Source organism: Canis aureus, chromosome 1 (assembly GCF_053574225.1).
Source record: "Canis aureus isolate CA01 chromosome 1, VMU_Caureus_v.1.0, whole genome shotgun sequence".
Taxonomy (NCBI): domain Eukaryota; kingdom Metazoa; phylum Chordata; class Mammalia; order Carnivora; family Canidae; genus Canis; species Canis aureus.
This window is the reverse complement of record NC_135611.1, coordinates 93,039,950-93,051,562: the sequence shown is the minus strand read 5'-3', so window position 1 is coordinate 93,051,562 and position 11,613 is coordinate 93,039,950. Positions and strand designations below refer to the sequence as shown.

Sequence of the window (11,613 nt, the reverse complement as noted above, 5' to 3'; positions counted from 1 at the left end):
AGAGACACAGAGAGGCAGAGACACAGGCAGAGAGGGAGAAGCAGGCTCCTCACAGGGAGCCAGACATGGAACTCGATCCCTAGACTAGAATCACATTCTGAGCTGAAGGCAGATCAACCACTGAGCCATCCAGGCATCCCTCTCACCCTGACTCTTAATGGAATGTCAGTCATGGGCACATATCATGGATATAGGATTTCCGGATGAATTAGTCCTGTCTTCCTCTCACATGTAATAAATCATATGGGAAATCATATTGGAAGAGTGATGCTTGTATGTTGTTAAAATGGCACTAAAATAGTGATTGTTTTTTAAAGTGAGTCATTCACTAACTTCTATACTTTAATGATTGTTGGTGGCAAACTGCTTCTCTCTCTTCTCAAAATGATGGTGGGACATACTATCCTACCTGAATGTCCTGATGCCTCAATTGAGGGTAACTGATTGTGAGAAAGGCACTGGATATGCTTTTATAAGGCAAATAATTGTGGCCCAAAATAGTGATGTTAATTAATTAAAGTTAAGTGATAAAAACAAGTTATCTTGGGCAGCCCGGGTGGCTCAGCGGTTTAGCACCGCCTTCAGCCCAGGCCTGATCCTGGAGACCCGGAATCGAGTCCCACGTTGGGCTCCCTGCATGGAACCTGCTTCTCCCTCTGCTTGTGACTCTGCCTCTTTCTCTCTCTCTCTCTGTCATGAATAAATAAATAAAATTTTAAAAAATCATCTTAAGTTTAACCCTCGAGTCATAGCACCAATTTAAAGTTGAGACTAGCTGCGTGGAGGCTTCTGATTTAGGGAGGCTCAGTGATTCCAGCTCTGCCTTTTTTTTTTTTTTTTTTTTAAGATCTTACTTACTTATTTGACAGAGAGAGAGCACAAGCAGGGGGAACAGCAGAGGGAGAGGGAGAAGCAGGCTCCCCGCTGAGCAGGGAGCCCAATGCGGGGCTCAATCCCAGGATCCTGGAATCATGACCTGAGCCAAAGGCAGATGCTTAACCGACCCAGCCACCCATGTGCCCCCCAGCTCTTCTTTTGTGAGTATTGTGCTACCATGTGGTACTGTTATGAAGGACTTGAGAATCCCTGTGGGGTGTGGGAAGTGGAAGGGTGGGGCCAGTTGTCTATAAAGTAAGTAGTTAGTGAGGAAAAGCTACTCTTTCTGGAGAGATCAGAAAGCTGTCTTCATCCTTGAAAATATAAAGAAAATTAATACTAGTGTCTCTGGGCCTAGAGGCCCAGGGTCTTTTTATAGGTCTTAAAGCACTTGACCCAAAGTGTGTTCTTTGCAACACATTCCTCAGGATGTTATTAGCTATTACTTTAAAAACTGCTTGTCATTGTCCTATATATTTGGGAAATGCAGAACTGAATAATATTCAAGGTTTTCTTCTTGCAAGAGTTTTCAGAGCCAGGGGTATATGATACTACAAAAGAAAGGGAACATGAAACATTGCTGAGAACTACTCAGCCAACAAAATCATCTTTTTCCTCTAGAGCATCTCATCAAACTAGTCTTCTAGTAAATTACTTGTGATATAATATCAAATAATTTATTTCATCTAACAAATATTTATTAAGCACCTGCTGGGAGCCAGGCACAGGGTTAGACCCAAACACACAAGTAGTTACAAGACAGACGCATATTCTCTACCTTCACAGAGCCATGTTGTCCTAATGAAACCCAATGACAATAAAAAAGTCAACAGAAAATAAGTAGCATAAATGCAGGCAAGGAAACAGTGCGGGGTGCGGGGGTTGATACGGAGGTTACAGAGAAGACCCGCTGAGGGGGGACGGTCAGGGGCACATTTGAATAACCACTTTGGAAATGAGAAAAATCAATTGGCTGTGCAATCTTAAAAAGCCCTGTTTAAGTCAAAATACTATACCTTCCTGGGGCACCTGGCTGGCTCAGTTGGTAGAGCAGGAACTCTCAATCTCAGGGTCATGAGCCTGAGCCTCACGTTGGGCATAGGGCCTCCTTAAAAAAATGCTGTACTTTCCTGTTTGAACTTCTTCTGGAAGAACCTGGTACTAGTGAGGGCATAGCAACAGATGTCAGGATCTTCTTAGCTTGTTATATATACTTGCATTTTCTGCTGCATGTCCTTACTCTCAATGGTATTACAGGGCCTGGGTGAAAGGCATAGCTTTCATCTCCCACCTTAGAAAATGACTCCTACCAGCCAGCATTTGCGATTCACTTAGCCATCAGCATAGGTAGCATCACTGAAGCCCTGCAGCTGCTCTGAGAATTTGGAAACAAGGAAGATCTGAACTTGGCTTTCTGAAGATTACATGCCAAAAAAAGACACACGGACTCATGTGCTTTCAGTGCAGTAGGAGAAATGCTGCGATAGTCTCACAGACAATGCTTCTGGAACATGGCGTCTGAGGGTTTCTTTGTAAATGATAGACATTCTTAAGGAGTGAAGTCTTAGGTTCCATGGTCAGAAAGAAAAGATCTGTGGGCTTTTATATAGTCCTCGATTACTTTATAATACTATGTCATACCTGGGAAACTAGTTTTATTTTTATTCTTCCTGAAAATTCTGATTTAGGGCAAATAATGGGGGTGTTTGGCACAGCTCTGGCCAACCATGTAAGGAATGAGGACCCTCTGGCAGGTACTTTAATAAGCAATTGAGGCTGTACAGTGCCTAGCACAGCTCCCTTATGGAAATAGTTCCTAGGTAATTGCTTTTTTGATTGATTGACAGAAGCCTTCTAAGCTTCTCATTCCCTTTCTCTTATTAGATTCTGTGAATTCTTGATGAAAATGGTTTTGGAATAAAAGCATTTAGCTCAGACTCTCTGCTGCCAAATATATGTCCTAAAATATCATGACACAGCTCACCACAGATCTTCTTGGGCTCCGCTCTTCATCTCATATCCCTTGAGCAATCACTGCTCCCTCTGCTTGTTCTGTCGTCCTCCCTTTTCAGCTTCAGTTGAGCTTTGTCTTTGATATCCATGGGCACTATTTTCCTATTTTGTTTGTATCCTGACTCTCTGAGCTGTGAAGATTTATTTTCAGGGTGACTTCACACAAGGGCTCGGATAAGCCTAATGTAAAAACTTTTCATGGTGGATACTGGGCAGGTGGCTGTGTCTTCGAGCAATGTTTGGATTGGATGTCGGGAGGTATGAGCCTCTCTTAAGCAGGGCCATGAATTGCTTTGTGACTTAGCTTAAGTTACAGGCCCCTGGTTTGACCATATCCCGTCTTCACAGCTAGCTTGAAAGGCAGACGCAGAGCCTCAGAGGTGAAAGGGGACGACCTATTCAGCAGAAGACATTGTTCTGTCACAAGCCTGCAATCCAAGGCAGTATATTGTAAATAACAATGAAACAACTGCATTTGCAAATACTTTCCTTCCACAAGAACTGAATATTCTTGCAGGGTCACCTTTCAGTGATTACCCTAGCCACTCTTTCTGGGTCATGTGGATGCTTGGATGATGGTGCAAGAAAGATCCAAATAAAGGAAAGGAAGCTGAGACCCAAACCAGAGGGAATTAGAAACAAACTTGAACCTATGATATTTGGTTCTATTCAGGGGTTATTAACCTGGGCTCCACAGACTATAAGGGGGAGCTTCATGGCTGGATGGGTTTCAGGAAACTCATGAAATCCCAGAAATTATATGAAAAATGTATTTTCTAGGTAGAGGCTCTAGAGATTTCACTGACCCTCCAAAATTAAGAGCCTCTGATAACAAAAATAAAAAACCCAAAAAACAAAAAGAAAACAAAACAAACATCACAACAGGACACAAGGAAACTGTAGCAGATGCTATATGTATCCATATGTATCTTGACTATGGTCATCATATCATAGTGTGTGCATATGTCCAAATCAAATTGTATACATTAAATATGTGCAGGTCTTTGTATATCAACTACAACTCAATATAAAAGAGAAAAAATTTAAGAAAGAAGAAAAGAGGGATCCCCGGGTGGCTCAGCGGTTTAGTGCCTGCCTTTGGCCCAAGGCGTGACCCTGGAGTCCCGGGATCGAGTCCCACGTCGGGATCTCTGCATGGAGCCTGCTTCTCCCTCTGCCTGTGTCTCTGCCTCTCTCTCTCTCTCTCTCTCTCTCTCTCTCTGTCTCTCATGAATAAATAAATAAAAATCTTAAAAAAAAAAAAAAAAAAAGAAAGACTACCTGAGCCAAAAGAAATACAGGACTCTTCGTGACTATTTCACCTGGCTTTCACTACAATACTTGAAAAGACTCTGCCCCAGTAAGAAGAATCTATGCTTCACGTGCCCTGAAGGATTGCTTCCTACTTACCTACATCTACTGCGTATCTGATATTTTGCTAAGTGCTTGGTACCTGTAAAAAAATGGTAAGATACACTACTTTCCCTTGAGGCAATCAGAGATGTCAAAGCTGGATTTTGACAAGGGTGGGCTGGTTGTACAGATGGTGCCTGGCAATGTGGAATAGGAATAGACTGGAAGCAGTTGCACTGCTTAGAAGGATGTGCACTTTGACAGAATGTAATGGAGGCCTGGATGAGGGTTAGCGGGTAGTTGGGATAAAAGTGAGTGAGTGAGAAGCAATGATGGATTGAATGCCAGGGGTAAGGAGAAAGGAAGAGTCAAGATGGTGCCAGAATTCCTAGCTTCAGGACTGGGTGAGCAGTCCCTGGGCAGAGTGTATTTTTCCTGCTCAGTAGGCCTGTCAGTTGATTGGATCAGGCCTACTCAGATTATCCAGGATAATCTCCTTTCCTTAAAAAAATCACCTGATAGTAGACACTAATCACTTGATCTAGGTCTAAAAAATACCTTCACAGCAATACCTAAATTAGGTCTTATTGTATAAGTGGGGACTAGAAGCTAGCCAGGTGGATACAGACAAATAACTGTCACACTCACAAACCGGAATCCTTTATATCCAGATTCAAATGAGGTTACTTTTTTTGAAGGTTGACACTAACCACATGAAAACTGGGTAAGGCGCACCACAAAGTGTGATTTATATTAATGCAAGCTGGTTGCTCACTAGGAAAACAGAAGGAAGTTCATTATTGGGTAGACCTGGTCCTACCCCTTTGTATTATACCTTTGACTGTTCAAAGCAAATATGTTCATGCCAACTAATTTACAGACCCTGCTAAGAGAGTAAAAGAGGATTCTACTTCAGGCAAATAAGCAGATACTTTTTACAAACATTTTGCATTATGTATCCAAATTTACAGGATCATATAAGTTTATCATAATATATTAACTTTTACTTTAGTCATTATTGTCCTAATTTTATATCATACAGTGTACATTAATACAGTGTGTTTCTGTCATACTAAATGAAATAGTGACCTAAAAACACAGCATGCTGCCTGCCACATTATACATATCCAATAAAGGTTAGATATTACTACAAGAATTACATCATGTTATATATTAGGAGTTTCTAAGAGGGATGCCTGGGTGGCTCAGTTGGTTAAGTGGCCAACCCTTGGTCTTGGCTTAGGTCATGATCTCCAGGTCCTGGGATCGAGCTCTGCGTCACCAGGGAGTCTACTTGAGGATTCTCTCTCCCTCTGCCCCTCCCTGCCCTCAAATAAATAAATTTTAAAAAAGAATTTCTGAGGGAGAAGATAGGTAATTTGAAATTTTAGAAATTTTAAGTTTTCTCTACTGTAGACTCCTCCATTAATTTATTTTTCCCTCAAAGAGATTTTAGCTGTTTAAAAACAATTCATAGAAACTGAGATCATGACATTATTATAAGTTGTTTATATTATCTACCTTGCTTTTTCCTCACATAAGAAACACATTGTAGTCACATGTTCATGTTTCAAAATCTTGACCAGACAAGCTGACTGTCCTGATGTCGATTTTTACCCAGAGAATTAGTATCTCTGGGTTGGAAATTCCTACCGTTTGTCAGTCTGCCCACAGATACCATTACACAAGTGAGAAATGGAGGGTTAGAGACCTCATACTGAGGAGTTTTGCTTTCATGCCTATTTTAGATCTTGGTTGTTCCCTGACAGAAGACTCCTCATGTTTCCTTATTCTTATAATGATTTACCATTTTATTTCCTCTCGTGTGAGTTATCTGCGCATTTCTCCTGCCTATCTACAGACTTCTAAGTCCTGGATCTGGATTCGAAGGCTGAGACCCTACCAGGTTCAGTGAATGAGTTCCTTTACATCTCTGAGCTTCAGGCTCTCCTCTGTGAATTGGAGATAGTAGCAGCAAAGCTTGTAGGTTTGTTGTCGTTATTAGTCAGAAAACACAAGCACAGGGCTTGTTGTAGTCCTTCGTGGAGACAGAGAGCAACCCTTGGAGGTGGGAGCTGTGGCCATGGGGGTGGGAGTTAATTTTAAAAGGTGTTAGGGTGCAGAGGAAACTGGCCTGCCATCCCCCATTGCTGGGGGAAACCGGCTTTAAGGAGCAGTGACAAGAAATGAAAGTCGGAAAACGGGGAGAATTCTCAAAGCAGAACAGAGACTTTTCCTGCCCTGCCTGGTTTAGTTGCATTCTGGCATGAGAAGTTAGGGAACTTGACAAGTTGATGCTTGAGCCTTCTGCCAGGCTCCACCTGACTGGTTTATCAAGTGGAGTCCAGTCTCTGTAACTCAGATGTTTTAATGGTCATCGTCATCATAATGATAATAAAAAAGGGTCTTATTTTGCCACCTCTAATGCTTTGACATTTCAGAGCCATTTTGTATACATTATCCCATTTTATTCTTTTGGCCTTTAGAATCAGGATACGTTTTTTATTACTACTTGTACTGTCTTTAGTTTGTTTCTGAGAAATGAGAAAGTGTAGAAGGAGAGAGGGAGCCAAGTATGATGCCGAAAGGTGGTATGCTGTCTTTCTACAAGTCAAAAGACCTACAGACATGCGCACCCAAGTTAGTTAATATGGCCCTAATGCAAAGCTGTCTGTTAAGTTTTGACATACTGTTTGCAATCTTGGCATTCCACAGAATGTTTTTGGCAAAAGATTATTCTCTCACCCAACAATCCAGAGCCCTCTTTATAAACTCTAGCAAAGTGTCATGTGACATCTTAAATGCTCACTGTTTCCGCTGTTTGTCAAGTACAGATGAACTCTTGAGTTAACTGTTAAGAGAACTGCACTCTGTAGGACTGCTCTTTTAACTGGAATAGAAGGATGTTCTCCCCTGAGTGGCTTTTCGGGATGGTACTCGCTACACTGTCACTCCACGGGGCCAGCTGCGGGCACAGCTGTGGTCCATCAGAATTATAAGTGTCTTTAAATGTAATCACATCCTCCAGCATGAGGAATCACAGTTAGAAAGTCCCAAAAGATGTTCATAAAGCCTCTTCATGAAATCTGAAGCTTTCTGACAATGAAGACCAATCTCTTTTTTTTTGTTATTTAATAAACTTAATATGCCTAAACATTCCTTTAAAAAAAAAGCCCCAAAACTTACCTTCCTGGAACACCCACACGTGAGCCCTAGTCTATCTTCTGAAGGTGCTTGTTTTCCATTAACGACCTCACTGATGTCTGGAGAGATTCTGCATTAATATCTCTAGTTCCCTTCAATTTTTTCTTATTACCCACCTTCCAGATTTTTTAGCATATGGATCTCATTCCTCTCTATTCTTTCCATTTTGTTTATGCCACAGAATGGTGTCAGCTAGGGTCACATGAGACCTTCAGTGTCATTTATTGACCATTGAGGCAAGCATTGAGGCTGAGAAAATTGACAAGGGAACTGATGTTAACAGGCCTTCTATGCCACACTAAGATATTTAAACATAGACTGGTGGTCAGATCCATGATTTAGAAAGATAATTATGGTGGTAATATGGGGGATGAATCAGGAATTTAGGGTGAAAGGAGACAAGGCAATTAGTTAGGTTGGCATATTTCCATTAATCGATATTCTTTAGATATAGTGGCTCCTCTAATTATGACTGCATCCAGCTGGGCTGTCATCAGTTCCAGGATTCTCAGTCTTGTCCAAAATGCTATCATGAGAGACTTTGTTAAATATCCTGTTGAATTTTAGGCTCATTATATGTGCAGCTTTCACATAATGGCATCAAAAAAGGAAATAAAGATTGTCTGGTTGTTTCAATGATCCCTATCCTGGCCACTATTGACATCCTTCCTTCTGAACTGCTCACCAACCAAAAATTCTTTCTAGAATCTTTCCAAACATGAACTTAAAAAAAAAAAAAAAAAGATTTTATTTATTTATTCATGAAAGACACAAAAAGAGAGAGAGGCAGGAGACATAGGCAGAGGGAGAAGCAGGCTCCATGCAGGAAGTCCGATGTGGGACTCGATCCCAGGACTCCGAGAACACGCCCTGAGCCAAAGGCAGACGCTCAACCACTGAGCCACTCAGTCGTCCCATCCAAGCATGAACTTTAAGTGTTCTAGATATCAGTGGCATTTCTGGGTTGTTTATTTATTTATTTACTTACTTACTTATTTTTGTCTTGTTGAAATTTGAGGTGTGGATTTCTCTTTCTCCATTTTCTGGACCTTATTTCTTGGTAATTTCTCAAAGCATACTTTTAAAACCATAATCACAAGTGTTTTGGTAGCAGAATATCCATAATCTTAGAACTTTTCATTACCTAGATGAGATCTTTCTACTTTCTTCCATGTGTGAAGCTTTACTGCCCTCCTGCCCCCACTCCCAGTAGTTATTTTTCTAATATTTCTCATTTGGCACTCTCACCTATGGGAAGTATAAAAGCCAGGTAGTAGCAGAGTTGTGATAGACTTTATCACAGTGGCCTAACACTAGTGCATCTCTTTCCATAAAGTTTTCTATCTTGTAAACATATGATGGGGCTCCTCTGTTTTTATTCTTTTTACTCAGGAGTGTATAGTAACAATCACTGCCTTAAAGATTGTTTTCCTTACTTGGTATTTGCAAGGACATCAGTGGACTCTTGAAAAAGCCCTTCCGGTCAGTAGGAAAAACACAGGTAAAGAGGAGGTAGCACATGTCAGACAAGAAGCTCTGTATCACAATAGTGCTTTGGGCTAACCTAGCACACACCACTGGCAATAGGAATTTGGGTAATATTTGCCAACTGTCAACTTTGAATAAATTGCATTTTGGGATAGTAGTGCAAAGGACATCCTTGGCATTTCCACATCTGTACATGGGCAAATACAAAAATCAGATTTCATTTCTGTGTACTGGGAATAGCAGTCAAGGATGATCTGTTCTCCTACACTTCCTTTGCTAAGATAATCTTGCTCTTTTATATGGAAAACTAATGTAAAAGTTCCCCAATTTCGGATCATAAAGGCTCAGACGTATTAGGGCTCTCTGAATCATGGCATAAACGAGCAGGAGAACTTAATGCTTTGTACACCCCCCCTCTGTGTCACCCCGATTATGAGCCCCTTCCCCTATCAGGATGTTAAGATTGAAATTGACCAGAGACCTTAATAGTATAAAACACTCAAAACTCAGTACTAGTTTTAGCTTTTCGACCGTCAGCAATATCAAGAGGTGGCAAACTGTAGTAAGACATTCAATAATGGGGGTACCTGAGTGGTGCAGTCAGTTTAAGTATCAGACTCTTGGTTTTGGCTCAGGTCATGATTTTCAGGGTTATGAGATCGTGCCCCGTATCGGACTCTGCTGGGTGTGGAGTCTGCCTGAGATTCTCTCTCTCCCTCTTCCTTTACCCCTCCCCTTGTTTGCTTGCTCTCTCTCTCTCTCTCTCTCAAATAAATAAATAAATAAATAAATCCTTAAAAAAAAAAAAACACGCGGGGGCGCCTGGGTGGCTCAGTCGGTTGAGCCTCAGACTCTTGATTTCTACTCAGGTTGTAATTCCCGGGTTGTGGGATGGAGACCCACATTGGACTCTGTGTTGAGCCTAAAGCCTGCTTGGGATTCTTTCTCCCTCCCCCCAACCCATGCTGTTCGCTCTCTCTCAAGAAATAAAAAATGAAAACCATGCAGTAATGACATAATAGTTACACATTTTTGTTTTCTTCCCTTATTAAATAAGAGTTTAAAGGAAATGGTAAAAGAAATAGTAACTGCCAAACATGAATGTAGCATGGTTTGCTGGACATGTTTACGGCTGTTCACCTCTTGAATCTTCACAGGGTTCCATAATTGTTGCAGTCCCAGTAGAGAGACAAGAGACCTAAGGTTCAAAGCTAAATGACTTTACGGACCACACAGAGTCGGCAATAGAACTATATTCCAGTTGAGATTTTCTGACTCTACCTCCAATGCTCCTTTGACTCTACTGTTTTTGCTGTGGGCTGTGTGAGTTTCCACCATGGGAAACTTTGTAACTTGTCAACAAATTGTTGTGAGGATCCATTTTGGAAGCTCTAGAGCATCTTTCGATTAGAAGATGGTAGCGTGGCCCCCAACTGAGACAGGGCCCCCCCATGTTTGGCAGTATCTGCTTCAAAATTCTCCAACTTTCCTTTTGGGCCAGCAGCAACATCCAGGTGGTCAGCCCTGAGCCCACACTGGTACTTAAAGGGGTGCAAGCCCCCATTTCTCTCTTTCAGGACTCTCTCCCACCCTCTACCCCATGTGCAGGATCACCGAGGTACCCTAATGAGCCCTAAAACACCTGACTATGGGATCATTCCAGAGCCCCATAGGCAGGCCTGAATTCTAGGAGAGCGCTCTGGTGAGCAGATGGCCAGTATACCATCTCTTTCCCTGCATCACTTGAGATTGCACCCTAAGTGTGACGTGGACATATTGACTTGGGGGTGACTCAAATTGATTATATGGACAGGAACCCTGCAAAAATATTTGGTCCAGTGCTCTGCACATCTAGAGATGGTTCTGTAGGTGGCAGGAACTATGAAGGGTCTGAGATTTGACCCTAGGTACAAGCTAACAAGTTAGCCTGCTACAGTTTAACGGATGCTGGTAGAAGACAAAAGGAGTGCTTATAACTCATGGCAATAGCAGTGGCCAGAGTATTATCATTTTCTTGTGCCCATTTCTCAAGGTGCCACAAATAGAGCCAGGCAACATTTGCACACTCAGTGGATTGTTGTTATGAAAGGGAAATTCTGAGTGGAGGGAACCTAAATCATTTATAATGGAAAAAAGCATGCCTGACTTTTTGCTTGGGAGGGAGAGACTATCCCAGTCAGTTTTCCAGAGCTGTTTAGTAAATAAACATCCTTTGAAAGATAGTCCAGAAAGGCAGTCAGTGCTTCTGCTCCCAAGACATGGATAACCCGAGAGATTCATGGAGAAATGCCTCTCACCTATTCCTGTTGCCTCCTCTTGATTGCAAATGTGCAAGAGCAGCAGAACACTTACCCCAGCCTGCCCTAGCATGGCCCTAAATCTTCATGATTATTTCTAAATAAAAGTGGTTTCTAAAAGAAAAGACTGGGACACCTGGGGGGCTCAGTTGATTGAGACCTTTGGTCAGATCATGATCTCAGAGCCGTGGGATCAAGCCCTTATTCAACCGGGAGTCTGCTTCTCCCCCTGCCCTCCCCCCTGCTCATGATCTTTGACTCATTCTCTCAAATAAACAGATACAATCTTTAAAGAAAAATAAAGAAAAGAAAAGACTGAAGACAGGAAAGAAGGAACAGAAAGACATATTGGGAAAGACATGATTCTGTACCTTGCAGGCCT

General features: G+C 41.8%; 1 protein-coding gene across 31 annotated transcripts in view; it reads left to right on the top strand.

The window, feature by feature from the left end:
* The window catches only part of GLIS3 (GLIS family zinc finger 3), a 548,443-nt gene that overhangs the window by 456,428 nt on the left and 80,402 nt on the right, over positions 1–11,613 (top strand). The gene's annotated exons all lie outside the window — the stretch shown is intronic.